Source organism: Harpia harpyja, chromosome 1 (assembly GCF_026419915.1).
Source record: "Harpia harpyja isolate bHarHar1 chromosome 1, bHarHar1 primary haplotype, whole genome shotgun sequence".
NCBI lineage: Eukaryota > Metazoa > Chordata > Aves > Accipitriformes > Accipitridae > Harpia > Harpia harpyja.
The window spans coordinates 5,712,110-5,738,341 of record NC_068940.1 but is presented as its reverse complement, the minus strand read 5'-3'; the positions used below and the strand labels follow the sequence as shown (position 1 = coordinate 5,738,341).

Below are 26,232 nucleotides of genomic sequence, written 5' to 3'. Positions count from 1 at the left end.
AGATGTGCCCCAAACTGGGGTCTCGGGAGGGGGATGAGCCCCAAACTGGGGTCTCGGGAGGAGGATGTGCCCCAAACTGGGGTCTCGGGAGGAGGAGGAATGTGAAAGTCTAAAAGGGGTTGGCTGGAACAACACAGGGGAGCTCCCTCTTGCTTTCCTTGAAATGGATGTTAGTGTTGTTTAAAGAAAAAACCCCAACACAATAACAACAAAAACCTACCACCAGCCCCCCCTCAGGTTTCAGCTCTGCCCCCCAGCACTAGGAGGTCTGCAGCTTCGTGGTGGCCTGTCAGCAAACGGGAAAGCTGGATGCTTTTGGGGAGTCCAACAGGAAAAGAAAATGTGAAAGAAGCCTGCCATCTGAAGTGACTTTATTATTTTAGTGGAAGAACGCAGTAGATGCATATGTTCCTATTCTGCCTGTATGTGAGGTGCTGGTGTTGGTACTGGTATTATTTCCGTTCTGTGTCATCCCAGACATTTTCTAATATGCAAATATCACTACTTACTGAAAACTAAAAGCAAGTTAAGTATAGAAGTAAAGCCATCTGGTAGTTCAGACAGAAAAGTTAGATAATTAGCTGTTCTTGTCAAGGGACTGTGATTAAAATAGGCCATCTTCATAACAGTGACTAGTTTGCAGGGACTGCCTGAAAGCCACCTGGGATAATGATAATGAAAAGAAGAAAATTAAACAGGAGGGGGAGGTGGTGCCATTATAGCTCATGATGACTTTTGTAAGTGAATTGTCAGCTTTTAATCTGAAGAGTGTTTGTTATTTTGGTACTTTGGAAAGAAACATAGATTGAGTTTTCTGGCTTTGTCTGGCAATGTGACATAACTAGGTCAGCCAGGTTACTGCTGGGGATCCTTAATATTTCTGTGTAAAGTTCTGGTTTCATTGCTCATATCCTTATTAGCTTGTGAGTGCTGTTGGCATAGCTCATCTTCAAAGGCCACTCTAATCTGTGTAATCTGGTGGGTTCTGCTCGGGGAATTTGTTCCTTTTGGGGAATTAGCACTATTAAGAAAAATGAGATGAGGAAAAACATCAGAACGCCGTTACTGTATTATCCTTTATCAGGTGATGATCGCAATATGCATAGCAATGTTAGTTTAATATGAATTGATATTGATACCTATCTCTTAAGGAATAAGCTGTTTAGCAAGTAGTGCTTAAAAGTAACCTGATCCTATAGTGGGAGGAAGGAGCTGCGTAGCTTTGGCAGCTCCAGCCCCCTTTCCAGCACTACTGTGGAGGGGGTCTGTGCTCCCTTTGGCCTTTCCTACTGAAATCTTGTCCTCCTCATCCAAGAAAATAGCAGCAGGGAAAACTCCACAGGCTGAACAGCGCTTGCTCTTCCCTGCATATGGATTCTTTAGTGGATGCCCTATGCCAATGTGATAGAGTAATTTTAATCAGTGAAATCTGACCTGAATCATCTTCTAAGCTGGGTCTCTTTGGGAACACAGTGTTAAGGGCAGCTATGCTAAATGGACTAGTAGGATAAAATAAATGGATAGTGAAATGGCAAAGGGAGAATGCTCCATCACTGGTATGATTTAATTAAATATATTTTCACTTCAGACGGATAAAAATCCTAGATCTAAATGAGATTAATCGAAATTTATTTGGCTTTGGGTTTTTTTTTTTTTTGACAGTTTCTACTTATTTAACAATTCTAGTAAAGAGCTGCTCATGCTGTTTCAGATAGAGGTTTGTAAGAGTTCCAGTGTGGCTGTAATATTTTCTCATATAGAATGTGCTGCAAATAAACATCTTCTGAAAATGTAAGCAAGTTGAATTCTTAAAGTAAAATGCAGCCAAGAATTAACAGTACTCTGGCTTTTCTGTGCTTATATTGTCCTTACAAAAACCCCCGCTTCTAAATTATTTTCATTAAATGAAGCTTTTATGTCCCTTTGTTCCTTGATTAGGAAAGCAGTGATTTGAAAAATTCAAGATATTGAGGTCTCCAAAGTGTCAGGGATGCTCAGCTTTTAGAAAACATAAGTAAACATTTCGGTGCAATCTGCTCAAAATAAATTGCTGTGAATGTTTATGGATATACAAATATTTCTGATCAGTTTTATGGGTCAAACTTCCATATCATTAAAAAGGTGATAAATGTACACACACAAGATCAAGTTAATATAAGTCTCTAAATGCATTCTGTGTAAAACAGCAATGATGTGATGCATCTAGTGAGTACTTATCCAAGGCTTGTTGTAAGAAGTGTTGAATCTGAACACTGCCTTAGGACTTTTTATTTTTTAATATTGAGAAAATTAAACTATTGAACTATTAAAAATTGCTTTTGAAGTATTTCCTTAAAAACCATCAAAAGTGGAAGATCCAGATTTTAGCTTCCAAGCGCAGGTTGTCGCTCACGCTTTAAGTTCTGCCTGCTCATGAGTTGTTTCAATATCCTTCTACACTTGGTGACCTGATGGCAACAGTTCTGCTTTGTATTATTTTTGTGCTTGTGGCAAACTTCTGCATTATGCCCAGACAATCTGACTTTCCAGCATTCTTCACTTTTTTACAGTTATTTACTTATATGGGAGAAAACGGACTGAGAAGTTGACAACCAAGCTGAAGCAAGAACAGGCTTTTCACTTGGTGCCGTTACAACTCGCTTTAGGTAAATCTTGCGAGTGAGCAAGGAAAGGTATGAGATAATAGAAAGGCTGGGTGGCTGGGGTTGAGCACTGTTAAATTGGAGTGCTCTCTTGATGGCAGTTCATTAGAATTGAATTTAATCTGGTTTTACAATTCAAATTTTTTTTAAGAACTAAAGCTTGTTTTGTGGTATGACAGACCTTTAGATTCCCACCCGCCCAAACTATATTTCTCTAACGTGCCAGAGTTTTTTCACATCTGCTTTTTGATGAGGTGTCTGATTATATGTTTGGGTTTTGTCCTGTTCTCTGTATGAGTTGGTGAAATTCAGATTTTCTTGTAGATAAGCCTTTGGCCTTTCAGTTTCTCCTGCCTTGCAAAGAAATTAATTCCTTCAAGCCAGTGAGTCTGCAGCTCCAGCTGTGACTGTAGATGAATGTTCTTGCGGGGTCATGTACTGTAGCTCTGAACCTAAATAAAAGGATTAACAATACTTCACTTGGAGGAAAAACGCTTAATGTCACCATAATAACTACAAGAATCCATAGGGAAAACCAATAAAGCTTTACTATTAAAATTGTTAACAAATGATTATTCCACCCTGACCCCCCTTCCTGCTGTTATCGTACTTTTGAAACAGTAACAAAGGATGGGATTGACCTAGTTCATGGTAGTACTTCAGTCCCTTGCCTACAAATGATCTTTTTCTTGAAAAATAATTCCTAGCCTAGTCCTTTTAGGAGGCAGTGATGATATCTACAAAGGAAACAATGTTTTCTGATGCGTTTCATGCAGTCTTCTACCCCCAAACTTTGCTTGGTGCAAAGGAAGAAGGGGCATCGCGTAGATAGTTATGCTGGGACCAAGCCTGACAGCCAGCAATGCCCAGACGACGCATCTCATTGCTCCAGAAGAGCATGCACATTTCCCACAACTAGCACAAACTGCTTTTAATGATTCCTGGCAGAAAGGGAGGATTTCCAGGGTGACTCTCTTCAGCTGCATACATAGACCTCATTGCCTCGTCTCTATGCCGCACCCCTGCCCGGGAGCGGAGGGGCTGCTGGCAGGGGGCTTCCTCGCCCCGTACTATCTCCGTTGGTTGGGGTACGGGCCCTTTTTGCTCGAGCAAGCGGTGTGAAGGGCCGAGCCGCTGCTCAGGGCAACGGTCTGATCCTTGAGGGCTCTCCTGTCTCTAATGGAGATGTGAGGAGAGGATGGAAGGAGTTTGATCATAGCGATCTTGGCTCTTTGCCCAGCGTTTTAGGACTGCCAGCCTCAGGCAGCACTATTAGCTGAGTAGTCAAAGCAATACTTGTATCCATTTCCTTGGGAAGGAAAACAAGTAATTAAAATTGACTAACGTGACTGCCCTGCTTGGTTTTAAGAAATCAAACAGACACAAGTCATCTAATTTTAAAGGTTAAAGCTTGATATTAGCTTTGTCTTTTGCTTCGTTTGGGCTTTGGAGGTGATCAGTGAGTCCCGGTTGGTAGGTTGGTGACCCTCTTGAACCCCGGGTTAGAAAATGCCACAGCGCCCATCTGGGTTGTCTGCCAAGAGCTCCTGGTGTGGAAGCCAAGGCGTATGAAGGTTAGTGCGTGAACAGGTCTCCCCGATAATGGTCCGAGGTGCTGCTTGAGCACACACTTAGCACCAAGAACTGGGAAGCATTTTGGGTTCTGTCATGTGCTTTTTGTTCCTAATTTTTACTTCAAAGTCTTTGCCCCTTTGAGACATATTTATGTGTCTAGTATATAATTGTAAAGAAATACACTTGTGAAAGTATTCCTCAATCTTTCTTTCATCAAAATATTACCTAATACTTGCTTTCAGAGGAAAGAAAAACCTGTGGACAGCATTGTGCTGTGTTTCAACAATGGTTTTCATTTGTGACCAGATGAGAATCATACTAAACTTTGAATGTTGACCCACTCTTAATTTCTCTCCTGTTGTCTTCTTGTTTGCGTGCTCGGGAATGTGATTTCAGTTTTTCCTCCTCATGATTATTTTGTGGAACACCTTCTGAAACTGTAGGGACCACCAGCAGTCCATAAGGATGGCTGAGGAGCCGCAGTCTGCATAGAATTCCACGTGAACTTTTGTTCTTTGCTATACCGTTGCTCCAGCACTCTGAGTCAAATGTTTCTGATGGTCTCTTGTTTAATACCTGATGTGGCTTCAATTAGTCACAAGTGGCAAGTATCTTCTAAAGGTAGGAACTAATTGCAGTCAGAAAAATTAGGCACGCTCTTTTATCAACTTCATTTCATCATTGCTTGGTTTGATTTTTCTGGCTGTATGTTCGGGTAAGCGGCATGTGCTTTAGAGGTGTTCTCTGTTTTTCCTATGTTCTTCAATGATCTTGGTGAAAGAGGTCACCTTGCAGAAATTGCAGAGACTCTATTGGAAGAGACTTTAGTTTTAAAAGCACATTTTGTGGAAACAGTTGGTGTGGTATTCCCGACTGGCCTAGTTTTGTTTTAATCTGACTGGATTTCCAGAAACTTAGTGTTGTAAAGTGAAAATTTTAGACCAGAGCCACTGTCGGTAATGGTACAACTGTCAGGTCTTCTCTATTTATGTATGTTAGGTCTTTCATTGTTGTATTGATGAGTTCACACTAACGGGATTTAAATGTGGACAGGGAACTGCAATTTAGGATCTCCCCCCCCCTTTGGAAAAGCCACTTAATAGCTTGAATGCACACCAAGTTTATAAGGTGCGTTCTGGATACAGCTAACTTAGGTTAGCAAATAAAATGTTCTATATTCTGTAGCTGAAAAATACTGCTAAGTCGGTCTCCACTTGGAAAGGTGAGCTGGGTTCTTTCTGTTTCCCATCTCATCCAGAGATTGCACTCAACTACGTTGTGTACTCTAAGCTGCACGTGGGTAACAACTCCTTGCCCTGAAACCTTCCTCTCCATTACGTCTGGCTGTCTCGCTGCAGGCTGAGCAGGTTGTGTGGATGTAAAGGTATGCACCAGCCCAGACGGGCTATAATGTGAGAGTGGAGGGACCACAACTTGACTTTTTTTTTTTTTTTTTTAAAGGCTAGTTTGATCTGAGAGCTGATGAATTGATTTTTTTATTTATTGGATTTGTAAGTAGAGCAAATATGAGAGGAGTCAGTAATGAAATAAGAGTATCACCTGATTATGCCATTTTCTGTGTAGTAGGTGGGCAGGTTCTGTAGCCTTTTAAAACAGTTACGTACAATTGGTGATGTGAAAGGATGAACATTAGAAAAATGATTGCAGATTTATTTTTCCTTGCATAAATTAACTTCTACTTTTTATGAAAGCATTTATGTGCATATACTAGTATTAGATAAGCCATTTTAAATTCTGTAGATAGAGAGATGGATATGTGCATGTGGATTTTGTAAGCTTTGTCCCGTAATAAGTGAAGTATAGTGAAATACAATTGTAGCCATATCCTGAGTGATGCTTTGCTAGCCTTATTTACTGGAGTAGGCAGCTGAGCTGTCCATGAGAAATAACTGTATTGAAGCAGCAGAAACCAGAATGTTCTTCCATGTGTTACAGATTGCTAGAAATTGGGTGGGACCTACTGAGAGATTGTATCTTGCACCTTAGATTTGATTAAGATAATTTTATAATGTGTATAAGGGAGAAAATGTGTGATATAGGTGTAATTCACAATAAAATGTGGCCTCCTTCATAAAAGCAGACCTGATGGCATACTGTTATGAAGAAGTACTTTTCCTGTGTCCTAGAAAGCATGTTTTGCCCACGAAGTTTATGGTGATATGCTTGCAGACATGAGAGTTAATTGCAGTATGTGAAATCTGAAAGGTTAATTTGCCAGTTAGCTTTCTACTCTCTGTCAATCAAGCAGATGCATGCAACATTAACAGTGCATGTTTTTTCCAACTTATTTTTTGATTTAGAAAGAGAAGATTTTTGCAGAGATACAGTATAACTAATGTAAGTTGCAGAGCCTTTTAATGTACTTGTGTTGTGGCTATAAAGTCAAAATGCAGCTCTGAAGAATGCTGTGTCCAGAATTTTAAAGTATTCTTTATACCTGGACACTGAAGAAATATAGATCTTTCCAACTGAAACTGAAAAATATTGAGAAAAGACACATTTCACATTTAGCATAAGTCATTCTTTCTGTAAAATATAGCCATAATTTGGAAATGCTATTTCTTTTCCTATGAGAACTGAAAAACTGCTCTGTATACAGTGTGAATTAATATCAACAAGTGAATATGTGGATACAGCATAGTTGCCAAATCGTTAAACCAGCTAGGGATGACTGCTTCTCTTTTGATACTTCTACTTTTACATATGTTGATTTTCCATCTATAATTAGTCTTGTTTAGTAATTGCATTTCTTGTGGTTCTAGTTCTGTCTCAGATGAATGTACCACAAGTTTGAATGCATGGACAAAAAGTCTAAATATAAAAATTAGACTAAAAAAAGAATCATCTGAACAACAACAACAAAAAATCCTTGCAAGTGCAGCATAAGACTGAACTCTGAAGTATTATTGTTCTACTTGCTGTGGATCTGGTGACTTTTGTATTGTGTAACATGCTTATATTTCTTTTTAAACATTTAGGAGTTCACCAGATCTTTTTGTTACGTGGTTGCTGAAGCATTATCCTGGGATAGTGGTAATGATTGATGAACACACTTCAGGTAAGAAATCAGAAGTATGCCATTTGGTATGGTTGTTCATTAACTTTCCTCACATTGTCTTGGTTAAGCTTCAATAGTAGCAGTCTTCAATGTTACAGCATCAAAATTCACTGAATATAAAATATAAATCTCTTCTTTACATGATTGTTTACATATGTCTCTCTGTAAATCACTGTGAACAGGTATTTGGTTTTTCTCCTAGATATGGTAACTCTGACAACAGATGACGTTGCATGTTAAATTGGGTTTTAATGATCGAAAGATTATTACAAAATATGGTCTGTCATTTCTAATTCTTCCATCAACCCACCTGCTCCTGCAAGAATTAGTTCCATCTAATTTAAGTTATACCAGACTGGAGCATCTATTCCAGAAGGCTTTACTTCTCTAAACCATACTTGGCCTGCTAAAAAATTTTTGAGGTTTGCCCCTTGGTAAACTTTTTACCAGTTAGTCTGCTAATACTTTGGTAAAAGTATCTCCATGAAGAAGAAAACAAAACATTTTTTCATGTATTTGTAGTGAATTCCAGCCATATCCCACGGGGGAGATGCTGGCTCTCCAGTGATTTCGGTTCTTCTGCCCCTTGTCATCCAACTCATTCACTCAAATTTTGCACTTGGATCTGTAGTGGTCACGGGCTAGTCTGATGCAGGTTTCACTTGTGTCTCTGTTTTATAAAGACTTCATATGATTTATTTTTCTCAATAAATCCACTTCTATCAAAGATATGAATGTGATGGAAATACAATAAAGAGAATGTGTGCCAGCGCATGTGTGTTTCTTTGCACAAAGCAGCAAACGCTCTTCCTCAGTCATCTTATGTACAAGAGTTATCTGATGTTGATAAACTGTAAGATTATTAGTAATACATAATTATCCTATGTAATTGACTAGAATGATGGGAACAAACAAACTGCTGCTATTATAGTCTTTACCCTTGCCACTGTATAAAAGCATTTCCTTAACTTACTTTTGAATTTTATTTCACTTTAGCAGTTACAACTGTAAGCCTGAGTATAAGGACAATTTCAGCATTTCTTGGGTGGTTTAAGTAACTTAACTTGTTCTTTGAGGCTGTGCCAATTCAGGATATAGTTGTCAAGTTGTTGATACCCTTGGAAGTTAACCCAAGCTTGTTAAAGCCTACACAAAGGCAAGCAAAGGTTGGTCTTGATTCAATTCTTGCCCTGTCGCAAGCTTCCTGGGAAACCACGGACAAATTCTTTAGTCCCCGTATCAGTGGGAGGTAAGTGCCTACAGGCCTATGTGCTTGCATTTCTGGTAGAGAAGATAGTGTGTCTAGAGTACTTTTCTTGCACAACTCTGATGTGCCCAGGGCTACGCTGAGCTTTCTGTGCATGTGAGGATCACCTTGTTGTGCTGGTAATGTAGAGCTGCTAGGCAGCCAGTGCTCAGAAGTAAAGGTGGTTACTGCCAAATGTACATTTCAGATAAAGTAAAAGGCTTGGGCTTATATGTAAGTGGTGTCTTACTACACACACTGGCTTTAGTATCGCTGGGCTTCCACTTGCCCTCTTCTTTTCTTCCTTTGTAAGAGTATTGTGAAGATAAATATGGTGAAGACTGCATTGTGTTCAGGTTGGAGCCAGATGTGTATCTTGTACAGGCACACTGTTAAAGAGGTGTCTTAAGGCAAGGGCACAAAATATACAAATGGATGACCCTGCAGTTTACTTTATTCTGCAGCTTGCAGGCTGTAAGAACATAAACACAGCAAACGCATCAAAATGTTAGTATCTGTCAGATCAAGGGACCAGGTTAAGCCTAGACCTTTAGGGAAGGCGTAGCAGCCTCCTGTCCCAGAGTGACTGGTAGCTGATGCCAAGAGAGGAGAGCAGAGCAAGCCCAGCATGTGGTCACTTCCCAGATCAACCTCTCATGATCTGCAGATGAAGGACCTCTGAGTCAGTGGTGGCTTGTGTGTTGAGTAGTCTTGGGTATACTTTCCTCTTCTATGAATTTGTCAGGTTATGGTTTGAACCCAGGTGACTTTTTAGGCTTTGCAGCTTCACACTGTTCAGGATTCCCCAGCTGTGAATGCCGGGGGGAGGGAGGAAGCACTCCCTGAGGTTAGTTTTGAACCTCCTCCTTGCAAACTTCATTTAACCTGGGCACTAGGATGACATGCTGGGCAAGACAGGAGTTGCACTGTGCCCTTTCTGCTCCAGTGGGGTGGTGAGAAAGGACGGTGGGTGCTAAGCTCTACAGAAGGCATCTTTTTAAGTAGCTAGACTAAAATCCCCCTGAAGTGAAATGGAACTGCAGGACTTCTGTGGCTCTTCCACTGCTGGTGCCTTCCTGATGGGTAGGTTTGAGGCAGCTGCTCAGACCTGTCTTGCTTTTCTCTTTGAGCTCATTTCCCATGTTTTTTTAATAATAGTTTGGGGGTTGTGTGGCCTTTAAGCTGTGTACCTCCTTGAGTTCCAGAAAGCAACAGAGAAGATGCTTTGTCTCCTGAGCTGTGAGGCAGTTGTCCTGGCCATTTCTTTTCCTGACAGAATTCAAGATTGTGTGGAAGAAACCATCATAAGTTTAAAATATCCTGGGGCGACACACTCAATGGCTTAAGCCTACCAGCAACACATTAAAATATAGGACTGTTAATCAGAACTGAACTATATTTTTTTCCTGTTTTTTTTTTTGTACATTTAAAACATTGCTTTTGGGTTCACGGAAACTTTAGATAGGTTAAAAAGAAAAAAGGAATTACCCAGTAGTGCCTTTGCAGCAAAATCATTGCACTGAGGACCTGACTGCACATATTCCAGCTAATGCATCAAGGCTATGGAAGTAAGTGTGAATACTGCATAGATCTACCTGACTTGCTTAGATGGAGTTACAGAAATACACGATGCAATACAGATGACGTTAACTATTGTGGTAAGATTGCCGAACTGGAAAAGGCTATGGCTTTGCTGAAGGTGAGCCTCTCTGCAAAAGTAAAATTTGATACCGTGAATGTGCTAAGTACAGAATACAGACTACTACGCTTTTAAGAGTAAAGGCTTTCAAAATTCTGTAAAAGCAAGCAGAACCAAACCCAACTTTTAGCTAAAGTCTTAGAGCCAATTGAAGGAGAATAATTATGCTTATTCTCCTTGTGGGCAGAGAATGTTTGGGAGACAGAATTTATGTAGCTGGGTAAAGTTGGGTATATTTTTGCTCTCCATTTTTGTTTTTCTTCAAAACACAGTGGAGATCTTGGACTTAATATCTGTTCCTGATTACAGAACCAACTTAATGTTGTACACTTATTTCTATCCCATCTGCCCTCATTTTTCCCTCTGTGCCTATATTTGGGGCAGAAGGTGATAAGGCAACTCTTACAAAGGATTGCCTCGATGTGCAAGGCCTTCAGCTGAATCCTTATGAGATACAAGGCAAGTTGGATGTAGCATATAATTTAAGGCTTTTTCAGTTGAAGATGACTCTGCTGCATTTGTTCTGATAGCTGATGGAAAAGCATGTAAAAGACTGCCAAGCCAGCTTTCTGCTTAGAGGAAACTGTTGGGTGCCTTGTTCCTCAAGTCCCCAGAAAATGGGCAAAAGTTTTCCCCTGAATCCCTTCTGGGAGGCTGATGGACACTGAACTTCTCTGTGGTACAGAATGACCAGCTATTTAATGGAGAACCAAGAGGAGGAACCTCAAATGAAAAAGCTTTGCAATGTTAGAACTGTGGTTGAACTGTTTGCTTGCTGTTTTAAGCCTTCCAAAAGGGGTGGTGGTGGGGAGAAGAGCAAATTCGCTGCTTTGCTTGCCTGTACAGGAAGGAGTGGCTGAGAAAAATGTGTTGGGAGTGTTTGGAAGGGGAGAAAGTGAGTTGGCCAGTTTGATTAGACTAAGGAGAATAAGGCTTATCCACAGATCATCTGGATGCATGTGAATATATGGAGGTGGATTGTTTCTTGCCAGAGACTTGTATAAAATTGAAAAAACAGAGCAGGCTTTTTTTCTGTAGCAGGATATAACTAGATTGTAAACTTTGGCAGGACTCTTAACATCTGAATGCTTCTTGAAACTCTGACAATGTTTTTGTAAAACTGATTCTGGAACTGGAATAAATGAGAGTTTTCTATATTCTCCCTCATGTTAATTAGGTGAAACAGTAAGTTTTATATTTGTCCAGAAAGAGGTCAAAGCAAACAAGAAATGGAGAATGGAGGAGCCAAACAAGGAGAAGTAATGATCCAATTTCTCAAACTGGCAACGACATACCACGAGTTTGGAAAAAGTACACTTGCAAGCTTCCTTTATTATTATAACCTCTTGAACAGAATAATCCAGTCCAAACAGCTATAAACGCTTTCCAATAGAGAAGTTTATGACCTAGTTTCTGACTGAAACACAGTATCACAGTGTGTGGAAAAACTTAAGTGAAGATGCTGGTGGCAGTGCCTCTAGAGTGTTGTATTAGAAACTCGGTGTATTTAGGCATTCCTGCCCTTTGCAAATACTTGCTAAGTGGAGTCAAGTGGAGTGAACTTGAAACATTGGGGTTTTTTTTTTTTTTGCAGGAGATGTAGACATTTAAATGCCTGGGTTGGCATGCAGAGTTTTCATAGGATGTCTGAATTTTTTTAACAGAGCACTGTTTGGAAAAATAATCGTTCTAGGATTATTTCAACAGGAATTCAGCAATTACAGGATGCCTTTCTAGATCCTGTGTTCCTTTAGAGCAGTGGAGGGGGAAAAAAATGTATTTAGTCTGTTCATAATTATAAATCTGTTCTGGAGAGAGGCAGGGAAAACTTTGATTAAGCTTCATTCAATTCATGGCCCTCCTGTGAAGAGCAGAGCAAGGAGTTGAGGGGAATGTGCTGGGAGGGGGTGGGAACAAAAATGTTGAACTTGTAATTTGAACAGCAAATTCTCTTAAGTTGGAGAAATATTGCTCTTTGCTTCTGTATACCCTTGCAGGAGGCATCAGAACAGGCCACATTTTGATTAGCCGCTCTGGTGAGAGGCTGGCTGACATGGCACTTCTGTGATGGGGAGGAAGTAACTCAGAAGTAAACTAGATGAGCTGTTACAAGTTGGGGGATTTTGGTTTTGCTCCCTTTTCTGGCTCTTCCTGTGACTCACTGATACCACTGAAAGCAAGGGAGCTGTGCTGATCTCCGTCAGCTGCCACTGTGACCAACACCATCTATCCCTTTCTTCTGCCTTTTCAAGGAGGTTGGGATTGATCTTGAAAGCACAAGACCATTCGTGTCTCAGCCAAGAAGAGTTTCTGAGTGCTGTTGAAACACATTAAATAATACTTGGTTGGCATAGCAAGAGCGACATTTAAAATTCTTGCAGTGTTTCAATTATAATTCCTTTATTATTCCAGTTGCTTATAACTTCCTGAAATGCTCATGTCTGAAGTTTGAAACTTTCCAGACTTGATCTTGGCCTGACAGTGACCTTTCTCCCCTTTTCTTCTTTGTTTCTCTTTTCTCTGTGGTGTTAAGTGAATATGGCTTGGGCATTTCATTGACAATGAGAAGAAAATAGTAGAAAAATACACTTCGGCTATCACTTTAAAACTTTGAGACTGAATAGCTCAAGTGGTGCAGCTGTTAGAGAAATGGTGGTGAAAATAATCAGAAGTGCTTATTGAATCTTACCAGAATCTGTGAGGGGGCACTCAGGGGACTATCAACTTTAGGTCTTAAAATTTAACTTTCTCTCTCTCATGCCCATGCATTACACTTCTTCATAATTATCACATGCAGTTATTTTGGCCTGATCAGTGATCAGCTGAAGGAAGCAGTAGTCCTTGGTGAAAGAGCAGATCTGTTTTTCACTGTTTGCCATGACCCTGGCGAGACAGGGCTTGTAATTCGGGAACAGAGCAGCACAGCTGGCAAGTGCTGTGCTGGGACATGCAAGGGGAGCCTTCTGGGGCTCTCCTCCTGTCCCACAGTTCAGGTTGAAAATGTTGAAGTTTTCAGAAACTTTTCTCCCAAGAAAGCTGTTAAACAAAACACAAATTTTAAATAAACTTTTCGACCAGCTCTACTCAAGTTGTAGGCTACAGTAGTTTAAATTAGAACCCAGTTGCCTTGGGGGATGGGATTTATACCTGGGGTGGAAAGGATAGAAATAAATTGTCAAGTGCTTTCCTTTAATTTAGTGCTGTTATCATGTCTGCCTATTAACTTATGTAAAGACTACTGATGATGGTGGTGATGTCGCTAAACAGCAAAATGTGAGGTTTTACTTCTTGACTCACAAAATGTTTTTCAAGAAGAAAAAAAAAAGTCGTGTGCTTGCCTGTTGGCTTGCACACAGGCATGCTTTGCCTTAAAGACTGTGGGTTTTGCCAAGGACAATCCGTGTGAGTGTTTCTATAAAACATTGTAAGAAACTTTTCATTTCTAGAATTGGCTTCTTTTGGTCTGTTCTGTTCCATGGGAAATATCAATCCATGTGCATTCATGAATCATCTTTGTTTCTCTTGTTAAATGGATGTGTCTTCCCAGTGACAAAGACAAGTGTCTGACTCTGAAAGCTGCAGGGCAGCAGCGGACAGAGGGTGAGATCAGAACTGCCAGCAGATCTGGCAGAGGCTCCCGTTGTGCTCTCCTGCCCCTTAACATGTGTTTTAAGTGAATTCCCTAACTCTGAACCTCCTGTGTAATATCACAACTCTCTGATCGTGTAGAGGACTGCAGAAACTTTCTTCGTTGCCAGTCATAAACTTACTTTGGTCACCTGCAAGATCGTCCCTTGCAGGAGCTCCTGAGTGCTGTTCAGACACTGCTTCAGCAGCACTGCCAGCTGTTGGGTAACTGTAAGGTGCCTGTAGCATAAGCCCAGCTTTTCATACTGCTGGAGAATACTTATTTCTTGTTGGCAAATAGTACTACATATATGGTTTTCTTAAGGTTTAAGGATCTTGGGATTTAAGATTAAGTCAATAAGTACAGAAGTCCCATCACAACCACTTTCACCTCTAAAAACTAATCGGAATGCATCTGCACCTCATAGTGGAACAACTATCTTAAAGTTGCATTGATCTGTCATAAAAAGCAAAGTCTAATACCAGAACTTTAAAGAAAATTGTTCGTTGTTGCCAGTTTATGTCTTCAGAACAGGAGGGACTGTCTTCTTTAAATTGGCCGCCAGATTTCAGTCTGACTTGCTGTTTTCTCAACGGAAATCTTGTCAAGTATGGCATCCTTCTGACCTGTCCCCAAGTGAGTCAAACTTCATAGCTGTGTGAAAGACATCCATTGATGAAAAATTTTGGGGCTTGATTTCCAGGGAAAACCCTGGATTCTGAATTCTTTCAGGCCTCCTGATATGTGGGAAACTGCTAAAATGGAACTGCTTGGAACAGGTACAGGTACGGCAAACTTCAGGTTCAGAGGTTAAAATACAGCCTTACCCTTGAAGCTAGCCTTGCTCATCCTAATGGGAATGAGTAATGCATGCTTTGGTATTGGCAGCAGGTAGCGAGTATGTGATGGGTTAACCCTGGCTGGATGCCAGGTGCCCACCAGAGCCGTTCTATCACTCCCCCTCCTTCTCAGCTGGACAGGGGAGAGAAAATATAAACAAAGAGCTTGTGGGTCGAGATAAGGATAGGAGAGATCACTCACCAATTACTGTCATGGGCAAAACAGACTCAGTTTGGGGAAAATTAACTCGATTTATTACAAATCAACTGGAGTAGGGTAATGAGGAATAAAACCAAATCTCAGAACACCTTCCCTCCACCCCTCCCTTCGGGCACAACTTCACTCCTGGATTCTCTACCAACCCCCCAGCGGCACAGGGGGACGGGGATGGGGTTTACGGTCAGTTCATCACACGTTATTTTCTGCCGCTTCATCCTCCTCAGGGGGAGGACTCATCACACTCTTCCCCTGCTCCAGCGTGGGGTCCCACCCACGGGAGACAGTCCTCCACGAACTTCTCCAACGTGGGTCCTTCCCACGGGCTGCAGTTCTTCACCAACTGCTCCAGCATGGGTCCTTTCCACGGTGTGCAGTCCTTCAGGCACAGACTGCTCCAGCGTGGGCCCCCCACGGGGTCACAAGTCCTGCCAGAAAACCTGCTCCGTGGGCTCCTCTCTCCACAGATCCGCAGGTCCTGCCAGGAGCCTGCTCCAGCGCGGGGTTCCCACGGGGTCACAGCCTCCTTCGGGAACCCACCTGCTCCGGCGTGGGGTCCTCCATGGGCTGCAGGTGGATATCTGCTCCACCGTGGACCTCCCTGGGCTGCAGGGGGACAGCCTGCCTCACCATGGTCTTCCCCACGGGCTGCAGGGGAATCTCTGCTCTGGCGCCTGGAGCATCTCCTGCCCCTCCTTCTGCACTGACCTTGGTGTCCGCAGGGTTGTTTCTCTTACATGTTCTCACTCCTCTCTCCGGCTGCCAAATACCGCTGTCCCAACTTTTTTTCCTTCTTAAAAATGTTATCACAGAGGCGTTACCACTATCACTGATGGGCTCGGCCTTGGCCGGCGGCGGGTCTGTCTTAGAGCCGGCTGGTATGGGCTCTCTCGAACACAGGGGCTGTGTTCTGTGTCTTACAGAAGCCACCCCTGTAACCCCCCCCGCTACCAAAACCTTGCCACACAAAACCAATACAGAGTACCACCGCAAATGTTGTGGGTACATGACAATCAATGTGCAAAAAGTTTTAGGTGAAGTAATCAAAATTTCCTTGAAAATGACAAACCTCTGTTTCTGTGGTGCTTGCCTTGTCATTTCAGTCTGTCATTGAAGCTACTGCTTTAGGTTTGCTCTCTTCCATGCTGTCTTTGGGCTTATACTTTAGGTTAAATTTTTAAATGTCAAAATTTTGAAAGATAAGCATCTATTTCTACAACAGATATTTAAATGAAGATTCAGTTATTGGAGTATCCAGAAATTTGTTGTTCTGAGACTTTTGGCCCAACCTGCCTAAACTCTACATTTGGATGGGTGTGTTTTTGCAGGGTTACAGCTAGGTGTTGCTGCTTTTGTCAGGTGTAGGATATTTAGGGTGGATTTCCAACAAGAGCATGGAACTAATTTTATCATGTTGATTTTATCTTCAATTGTTTCTGCATTGGTCTTTCCTTTGTAATCTTTAACTATTGGCATAAGTATTCTGCCATCCAGATTGGGCTCCGGTGTTAGAAACTTTAGTAACAACAGTCTTTTGTTCCTGGGGTATTTAAAAACTGACCCATCATCCTTTAACCTGTTGAATCAAGTTTAATGGTGAGTGATTGTTTTAATTCACTCTGGGTTTTGTTTTGTTTTGTGTTGTTTTTTCCCCAGTTATTTTATTAAATAGTCTATGGCGATGAGTACTGTGGAAAAATTCAGTTTAGCTCCTGAAATGCTAATCTGCTAATCACCCTTGCTTTGTCACTTCCCTAGCCCCCCACGTGCCTCCTCTTATATACATGGTCTATGAGTTAATAAATGACACACCAGACACATAACCAAGTATAGGCAGAAAAAGCTCCCTGAGAGAGCTGAAGCAACTCCCACACAGTAAATTCACGGCTTGCTGAACGCTGCTGCTGTTCTGCTGAAGGAGGGATCAGAAGAGCACACTTTTTTTTTTTTTTTTTTTTTTTTTTGGTGCCTGGATAGTTGTGCAAATGTGCCCTGGGTGCCTGATTTCCCTCCCCCACCTTCCCAGGGCCCTCAAAAATAACTATAATCCTCCTGGCTGCTGTTTCCTCCACCAGAAAAACGCATCAGCTCTTAGCTTGGAAAACGTCCTGCTTTGCAGATGTGCTCTGTCCCAGGGAGGATGGCCCTCTCCCAGGCTGAACGCTCCCCGGGTCAGCTGCGTGACCGTGTCTTGTCTTGGTCCTCTTGGAAATGATTAATTCTGGTTACATTGCCGCTCTGTGTACAGTCGGGGCGGTCTCTTGTCTTATTTCGGGGATCAGTGTAGGAGGGCTGTGTTGCAGATTGCATACCATTGTCTTTGGACATTGGGTACATATGGTGACTCATCAGTTTAGTTTATATGTCAACTGAAAATTCAACTTGAAACTTTAAACTTGTTTTAGGATGCTTACAACTCAAGGTTTTTAAATTGTTTTTTGGGGGGTCACAATTAGCACGTAGACTCTCTTGCAGGGAAAGGTTAAGATGAGGTGGAAATACTTGTATTTTGCAAGGAAGCAAAGAGGATGGTGGCTTATTGCTGCAGACAACTGGGGCTCTGCCAGAGGAGAGGGAGGGGATGTACCCTTACCCACCACTGCCCTGAGCGGGCTGACTGGAAAACCTGAGCCTCTGCCACGTGCCCCAGCGCTGATAAGTGTTGTATTTAGCTGATAGGTGGAGTGAATTAGAAAACATTCAGTGTGTCTGTAAAAAGTAACAGTCTGTGGCCATAAACTGGGAAAGGCAGCACAGGGCTGCCCAGTCAGGAAATCTTCAGGCACGGAAGCACCGGCCAGATGACAGACCTAGGAAAACCAGCAGTCTGGAAACTGAGAAGTGGGAATTCTGCCACGATCAAAGCAGGACCGAGCAGGAATATCGTCTTGCCAGCAGGTTCGCGTTGCCATTTTCTGACGGAGATGGTGCCTGCTCGGCTCCCGCCGGCGCCCAGCCTAGCCAGCCTTGCTGTACTTTCCCAGGACAGAAGTATCGGCGTGAGAGTTTTCCATGTGCAATTCAATTGCTCTGGTCGGACCACCCTTGGGTAGGCAGATTACAGTCAGTCGAAGCTATGTTGGTGGCAGCGCTACGTCTTTGCCATCTGTAGGTTCAGACATGCTGGAGATTAGGCCTGTTTCAAGCTGTCTCTTTCATGACCATACCCTTCATCTGATCCCAATCATTAAGAGATTAGGTTTCTTGAAATATCAGCATTTGTCGGCCCCCCTGGATGGAGCAAACCACTTAGCCCACAGATGCGGGAAGGCTTGAATAGGTTTTCAGTGTGAAAGAAATGCTGAGTTCCTAAGACGTATAATTTATACGGAAGAATAGTCTTTCACCTGCAGAGTGTTGGTAAATGCTGTTTTTTGTACTACGGTCAAGGGCATGCACCGATAAGCTGGTGGAAGAAGGAATGCAGCGACGGTAGGTGTTTCTCCTAGGGAACGAATACAATAAAAATAGGAATATGCATGAGATGGAAAGCGCTGACTTATCAGAGCTTCCCAAATGCACACTGGTTTAAAACTTTATTCTTATTTTCTTTGGGGACTGTGTTGCAGGTTTTGAGCCTTGTATTTTTCAAAATAGAGCCTTTATCATAAGAAAAAGTTGATTTATTAAAAATCCTCAAGTGGCAGGCAAAGTGGAGAGTTTTTGATTCACATGCTGTGCTTTCTGAGGAAGAGTCTGAAAATAAGCGAAAATGAGGTTTTTGATGCTTTGGCAATCGAGGATTTGGCCAAAGCTTTGGAAAAGTAGTACAAAACATAGCGCACGTGCTTTTGTTTGTTTGGAGGGACCGCTGCCCAGCTTGATTGCTTTGTATTGGCAAACACGGAATTTCAGTGCAGATAAACACTGTAATGTTTTGCCACCATAAAGAAAAAAGGCCGAGCTCCGGGTCCTGTATCTGAAACCAGTTCCCGGACTTGCGGGTGCGGGTCCTTCCTGCAGTGCTGGTCTCCTGTCGTGGGGCTGGGAACTCCCCTGATTTTATGCTCCTAGCTGGGATCTAGACCTAGATGTGTCTGATTCTCTGCAGCAAAGCTGCAAGCGTTAATGACAAAGCTTGGTGTAGGCAGAATGTGTGTGTGACTTGTTTATTAGGGCAATGTCTGATTATTTCAGACTTGCTTTGAATAGCTTTCACATTCTGGTCAACCCTTTGTTTTCCCTGTTTTGTCACTTCTTACTGAAAAATCCCCCCCCCCCCCCCCCCCCCCCAGCATAAAATGTTCTTGTCTTTTTTTTGTAGAGACTGTTCATGAGGAGCACCATAATATGTACTCTGAGTACAAAGATGTATTCTTCTGTTTATTCATAGAATCACAGAATGGTTTGGGTTGGAAGAGACCTTTAAAGATCACGTAGTCCAACCTCCCTGCTATGGGCAGGGATGTCCTTCACTAGATCGGCTTGCTCAAAGCCCCGTCCAACCTGAATTTGAACACTTTCAGGACAAAAACTAGGCTGGATTAGGTCCTTCGGATATTTTCTGCATTAAGGTAATAACAAAGTGATCCACATTATCACATACAATTCTGTTGAGTTTTATTGGAATGAAGAGAATATTTCCCATAGTTCAGTCAGCGGCGAGGCCAGCAGAGGCAACGGTAAATCGGCAGCTAAGCGCTAGACGGAGGCGGACAGGGAGGTTCCCGAGGCCCGGGAGCGCCGGGGAAGGGCGGAGGGACCCGGCTGGAGCCGGCGGCTCTCGTGGGAGAGGCTGACGCGGCGTGGGCATTGCCGGGGCAACTGCGGGAGATTTGAACACAGCCCCCCACCCAGCTGGAGAAGGCTACTCAAGCGGTGGGTGTCGGCCCGGAGGGAGACCCAGGTATGGTTGCCACTCGGGGGAAAGCCATCGTTAGGAAAAATATGGCAACGCAGACAGAGGTCCCATGTAAACATGCAGCGGTCCAGGTCTCTGGCTGCAGGGAGTGCCCGAGTCTGTCAGAAATGACGGAGGTCAGCGGGGACACCTCTTGTGTGAGGTGTGACCAGGTGAGTGATCTGCTCAGCCTGGTGGTGGAGCTGAAGGAGGCAGTGGAAAGGTTGAGGAGTATCAGGGAGTGGGAGAGGGAGATAGATTGGTGGGCCCACACCCTACACCCCACACACCCCCCCCACACCCTACCAGCCCTGAGGCAGGGGCAGCAGATGGAGGCTCCGCAAGAAGCGGAGGTTCCCCTGCCCTCCTGCCACCAGGCAGGAGGGGACCTGAGAGATGGAGGGGAATGGATACAGGTCCCTGCTCGGGGAGGCAGGCGAATCCGCTCCTGGTCTCCCTCACCTTCCCAGTTGCCCCTACTCAACAGGTATGGGGCTCTGGAACTTGAGGACCAGGCCAGTGAAGATCAGGGTGTAGATGAAGCCCTATCTAGGGAGGTGCCTAAGCCCAGTCAGGCAACTCCACGCATTCTCACATCCTCTGAAAAAAGAAAAAGGAGGGTAATTGTCATAGGCGACTCCCTCTTAAGGGGGACAGAGGGCCCGATATGCAGACCTGACCCATCCCACAGGGAAGTCTGCTGCCTCCCTGGGGCCTGGGTAAAAGACATTACCAGGAAACTCCCTGGTCTGGTTCGGACCTCTGATTATTACCCATTGCTGGTTGTGCAGGTTGGCAGTGATGAGATTGCAGAGAGGAATCCAAAGGCAATCAAAAGGGATTTCCGGGCGCTGGGACGATTAGTAGAAAGATCGGGAGCACAGGTAGTGTTTTCCTCAATCCCTTCAGTGGCAGGGAAATACACTGAAAGGAACAGGGAAACACACCTGGTTAATACGTGGCTCAGAGGCTGGTGCCATAGGTGGAATTTTGGGTTTTTTGATCATGGGGAGGCTTACACAGCACCAGGCTTGCTAGCAACAGATGGTGTCCAGCTATCTCAAAGGGGTAAGAGAATCCTTGCTCGTGAGATGGCAGGGCTCATAGAGAAGGCTTTAAACTAGGTTCGAAGGGGGCAAGGGATAAAACTAGGTGCACCAGAGATGAGCCTGGGGGCAGCGTGCCGATGTTAGGGGTGGATTCGATGACCCAGCTCAAATGCATCTATGCCAACGCACGCAGCATGGGCAATAAACAGGAGGAGCTGGAAGCCATTGTGCAGCAGGATAGATATGACTTAGTCGCCATCAGGGAAACATGGTGGGACGACTCCCATGACTGGAGTGCTGCAATGGATGGCTACAAGCTCTTCAGAAGGGATAGACAAGGTAGAAGAGGTGGTGGGGTGGCTCTCTATGTTAGGGAATGTTTTGACTATTCAGAGCTACACGATTCTGATGACAAGGTGGAGTGCTTATGGGTGAGGATGAGAGGGAAAGCCAGTAAGACAGATATTGTGCTGTGAGTCTGTTATAGACCGCCGGACCACATTGAAGAGATGGATGAATCGTTCTACAAGCGGCTGGCAGTAGTCTCAGAATCGTGTGCCCTTGTCCTTGTGGGGGACTTTAACTTTCCAGACATCTGCTGGAAATACAACACAGCAGTGAGTAAACAATCTAGGAGGTTCCTGGAGTGTGTGGAAGATAACTTCTTGACACAGCTGGTGGGTGAGCCAACCAGGGGAGGAGCCTTGCTAGATCTGTTGTTTACGAACAGGGAAGGACTGGTGGGAGGTGTGATGGTTGGAGGCCGTCTTGGGCTTAGTGACCATGAAATGATAGAATTTTCAATTCTTGGTGAGGCAAAGAAGGTGGTCAGCAAAACCACCACTATGGACTTCCGGAGGGCTAACTTTGGCCTCTTCAAGGCACTGGTTGAGAGAGTCCCTTGGGAGATGGTCCTGAAGGGCAAAGGGGCCCAGGAGGGATGGACATTCTTTAAGAAGGAAATCTTAATGGCTCAGGACCAGGCTATTCCCATGTGCCGCAAGTCGAACTGCCAAGGAAAATGACCGGCCTGGCTGAATGGGGAGCTTTTGCTAGGACTTAAGAGAAAAAGGAGAATTTATCATCTCTGGAGGAAAGGGCGGGCATCTTGGGAGGAGTACAGGGATCTTGTTAGATCATACAGAGAGAAAATTAGAAAGGCAAAAGCTCAGCTAGAACTAAATCTGGCCACTATCGTAAGGGACGACAAAAAATGTTTTTACAAATATGTTAACAGTAAAAAGAATCCCAAGGAGAATATCTTTCCTTTAATGGATACAGAAGGGAACGTAGCAACCAGTGATGAGGAAAAGGCCGAGGTACTTAATGCCTTCTTTGCCTCAGTCTTTAATAGTGAGTCCAGTCATCCTCAGGGTACTCCACCCCATGACCTGGAAGGTAAGGATGAAGAGCATAACATACCCCCCTTAATCCAGGAGGAATTAGTTAGGGACCTGCTACGCCATCTGGACACTCACAGATCTATGGGACCTGATGGGATCCATCCACGAGTACTGAGGGAACTGGCAGAGGTCCTTGCCAAGCCACTCTCTATCATCTGTCAGCGTTCCTGGTCAACAGGGGAGGTCCCAGAGGACTGGAGGCTTGCCAGTGTGACTCCCATTTACAAGAAGGGTCAGAGGGAGGATCCGGAGAACTACAGGCCTGTCAGCCTGACCTCGGTACCGGGGAAGATTATGGAACGGTTTGTCTTGAAAGCACTCACATGGCAACTCCAGGATAAGAGGGGGATCAGGCCCAGTCAGCATGGGTTTACAAAAGGCAGGTCCTACTTGACCAACCTGATCTCCTTCTATGACCAGGTGACCCGCCTAGTGGATGAGGGAAAGGCTGTCAATGTTATTTTCCTAGACTTCAGCAAGGCCTTTGACACTGTCTCTCATGGCATACTCCTTGAGAAGCTGGCGTCTCGTGGCCTGGATAAGTGCACTCTTCACTGGGTGAAAAACTGGCTGGATGGCCGAGCCCAGAGGGTCGTGGTGAATGGGGTGAAATCCAGTTGGCGGCGGGTCACGAGTGGTGTTCCCCAGGGCTCGGTGTTGGGCCCTGTTCTGTTTAATATATTTATTGATGATTTGGATGAGGGGATTGAGTGCACCCTCAGCAAGTTTGCAGACGACACCAAGTTGGGAGGCAGGGTCGATCTGCTTGAGGGTAGGGAGGCTCTACAAGGAGATCTGGACAGGCTGGATCGATGGGCTGAGGCCAATCGTATGAAGTTCAACAGGGCCAAGTGCCGGGTCCTGCACTTCGGTCACGGCAACCCCATGCAGCGCTACAGGCTTGGGGAAGAGTGGCTGGAAAGCTGCCCGGCAGAGAAAGACCTGGGGGTGCTGGTCGACAGCCGGCTGAACATGAGCCAGCAGTGTGCCCAGGTGGCCAAGAAGGCCAACGGCATCCTGGCCTCTATCAGCAATAGTGTGGCCAGCAGGAACAGGGAGGTGATCGTCCCCCTGTACTGGGCACTGGTGAGGCTGCACCTCGAGTACTGTGTTCAGGTTTGGGCCCCTCACTGTGGGAAAGAGTTGCTTGAGCGTGTCCAGAGAAGGGCAACCAAGCTGGTGAGGGGCCTGGAGCACAAGTCTTATGAGGAGCGGCTGAGGGAGCTGGGGCTGTTTAGTCTGGAGAAAAGGAGGCTGAGGGGAGACCTTATCGCTCTCTACAACTACCTGAAAGGGGGTTGTAGCGAGGTGGGTGTTGGTCTCTTCTGTCAGGTGTCTGGAGATAGGACAAGAGGAAATGGCCTCAAGTTGAGGCAAGGGAGATTTAGGTTAGATAATAGGAAAAATTTTTTTACTGAGAGGGTTGTCAAACATTGGAACAGGCTGCCCAGGGAAGTGGTTGAGTCACCATCCCTGGAGGTATTCAAAAAGCGAGTGGACAGGGTACTCCAGGGCATGGTTTAGGAGGCATGGTTAATGGCTGGACTCGATGATCTTGAAGGTCTTTTCCAACCGAAATAATTCTATGATTCTATGTAAATGATGGTAGAATGGACATGAACATTTTATATATGTAGGTTGTCTTATTTTAACCAGTTAACATGCAAAAGCATATTTTCCTCTTAGAAAAGAGTTTTTGGCGAAGTTCTACTTGCTCAAGTCTGCAGAGGTGTAACAAACAGTTCTGTTGATTTCTCTGCAATGAGTTCAAATTTTTGCTTGTACAACTGAGGAGACTCTGACCCATAGCTATGAAAAAAGTATACATTTTATTCTTATTTAAAATATCTCAAACTTTCGATACTCAAATTACTATTTTAAATACACTTCATTTTTTTATCTGCAAATCCTCCCACATAATTTACTTTAAGTTTTAAGACAGCTGTGATTGCCTTCTCCTGCTTGCAGCTGTTCCCTTTTTCTTGAAATTTAGACTGACTGAAGCAGTTGGTCTAGACATTATTGGTTTAATTCAAGGGGAACTTGCTCACTGATCTTTCAGTGTTAACCATAGACAATGTGTATGTACACACATACCTACAGTATGCGATACATATGTTTAGAAGTGACTTCATCGTGTGGTTTGGTCTACAAAGCCAAGGAGGAGAACAAGGCTGTTTTTGCAGGAAGATCTCACCAAATGCGATTATCTAAAACTCCAGTTCCACTAACAGTTTGCATCTGGCTGCCTGGGGAGGTAACTCAGCAGTTAAGCCAAGCAAAGCAAGGACTGGATTGCAGCAGTTTACATTTTTTTGCACTTGAAATTCCCCCTGTTTAACTTTACAAGTGGACTGGAGACTTAAAACTTGCTCTAGAAGGGGTGATCTCCAAACCTTGTTGTCTGATATGGATTCTTGAAGTTGAACAATAACTGTTACCAAGTCTCTAAAATTCAACCCATAAATAAGGAGGCTGGGAGTCTCTGGGGATGCTGGTACAGGGCTATGCTGTATGAACTGGGTTCTTGGCAGGATTGCTTTTTGTGCATTTGCACAGGAGGGATGGGGACGCAAGGAATCTAACCCCAAACAAATCAGCCTTTTTGAGAGAAAATGTTTATTGCAGTTGGCTTTAATATAGGTGCCATAGCAGAAGTGCATTGGCTTAAATGCAATGGTGTATAGCTTCTCTTACATCTGTAAGGTTGCTCTGGATGTGCTGTGTTGCTGCAGCCAAGGTCAGATGCGGGTCATGGGGGGGGTGTTTGCGTGTACAGACTATCTATAGCAGTATATAGCAGAAGCATCTGTGAGCTATAGAGCTTTGCCATTATCACTTAATGATTTGAAACACGACTCTGGCTTAAAAAAAGCGCACACTTTCTCATCGTGTTGGCTGTTCAAATGTGTAATGGATATTCTTAACTGCAACAGGAAAGCACATACAGTAATTAAAACACAGAACAGAAGAATTAGTCAAATTTGGCACAAATGCCTGAGAAAGCGTCTGCTTTCGCTGTAGATAGAAATGAAGCACTAGCCAAAATTACTTTCAAAGGTTTTAAATACATCTGTTTTAATTTAGGATGTGAAATACAGGATATTATTTTTTAATATAAATTTAATTCATGCTATTCTGCAGATTGCAATATCCTTCCAGTAGGAGTGATGTACTTGGAGTGGGATAATTGAAAACTTCCCTTTCGAGCTGTTAGTCTGTCACAGGGCATGCTGTCCAGAACCGCCTGTTCTCTGTATATGTGCAACTGGTGGTGGTGGATCATTTAACAAAAAAACCTCCAACACTCTCTTGATGTTAATGGAAGTGCATCATTATACAATAAGCTGTTCACACTGTAGATATGTAAACCAGCCATCAAAACATAGTAACTTTTCCGTAGCCTTTTTTTTTTTTTCTGAGTGCGCACAGTAGGACTGGAGAGTAGTACTTCTCAAACTAGTCTAAAGCTGACTGCTTGTAAATGAGAAAAACAACGTGCTCGAGCTAGTCAATGTTTTTTCTCTAATTAACCTTTTCCAAATAAGAAAGGGACCTTGTGTGTGCGTGCATGTGTTATTTCACGTATTCTGTACTGTTTGATGGCTGTGGGAGTCATGCGCCAGTAAAGAGTGAGTTCAAAATGCTCCCAGGGAGAGAGTGCAAGGTCCAGGCGAGGGAGGGACTGGCAGTCTTGCAAACCTGGCTGCTCATAGAAAGGATTTTAAGAGTGTCATTTGAAAAATTAGAGCTGCTGTATAAATCAGCAGGTTCAAACGCTCGAGACCTGAAGGGTTTGGGAAGATTATCTGAATGAATTTCAAACACTACTGGCCACTGTATTGGATGAGTTGTGAAATAAATAGCGAGTTGGGCGAGAGAAGCAAGAAGAAAAGGTCATCTGTTGTCCTCCACTCAAACAGGCAGAGGAAGGGCAACCAGGAACCGCTGCTCAGTGAGCCTTGGTTTTAGTCCTCCTGTAAACACATACGCCAATGAATAAAGTAATAGATTT

At 43.7% G+C, this 26,232-nt stretch overlaps 1 long non-coding RNA gene across 1 annotated transcript in view; it reads left to right on the top strand.

The window, feature by feature from the left end:
• The window catches only part of LOC128149363 (uncharacterized), a 166,288-nt gene that overhangs the window by 72,047 nt on the left and 68,009 nt on the right, over nucleotides 1-26,232 (top strand). Inside the window, exon 2 of the long non-coding RNA XR_008237623.1 lies at nucleotides 7,217-7,296. This is a non-coding gene — a long non-coding RNA (uncharacterized LOC128149363). The remainder of the gene's footprint in view (nucleotides 1-7,216; nucleotides 7,297-26,232) is intronic.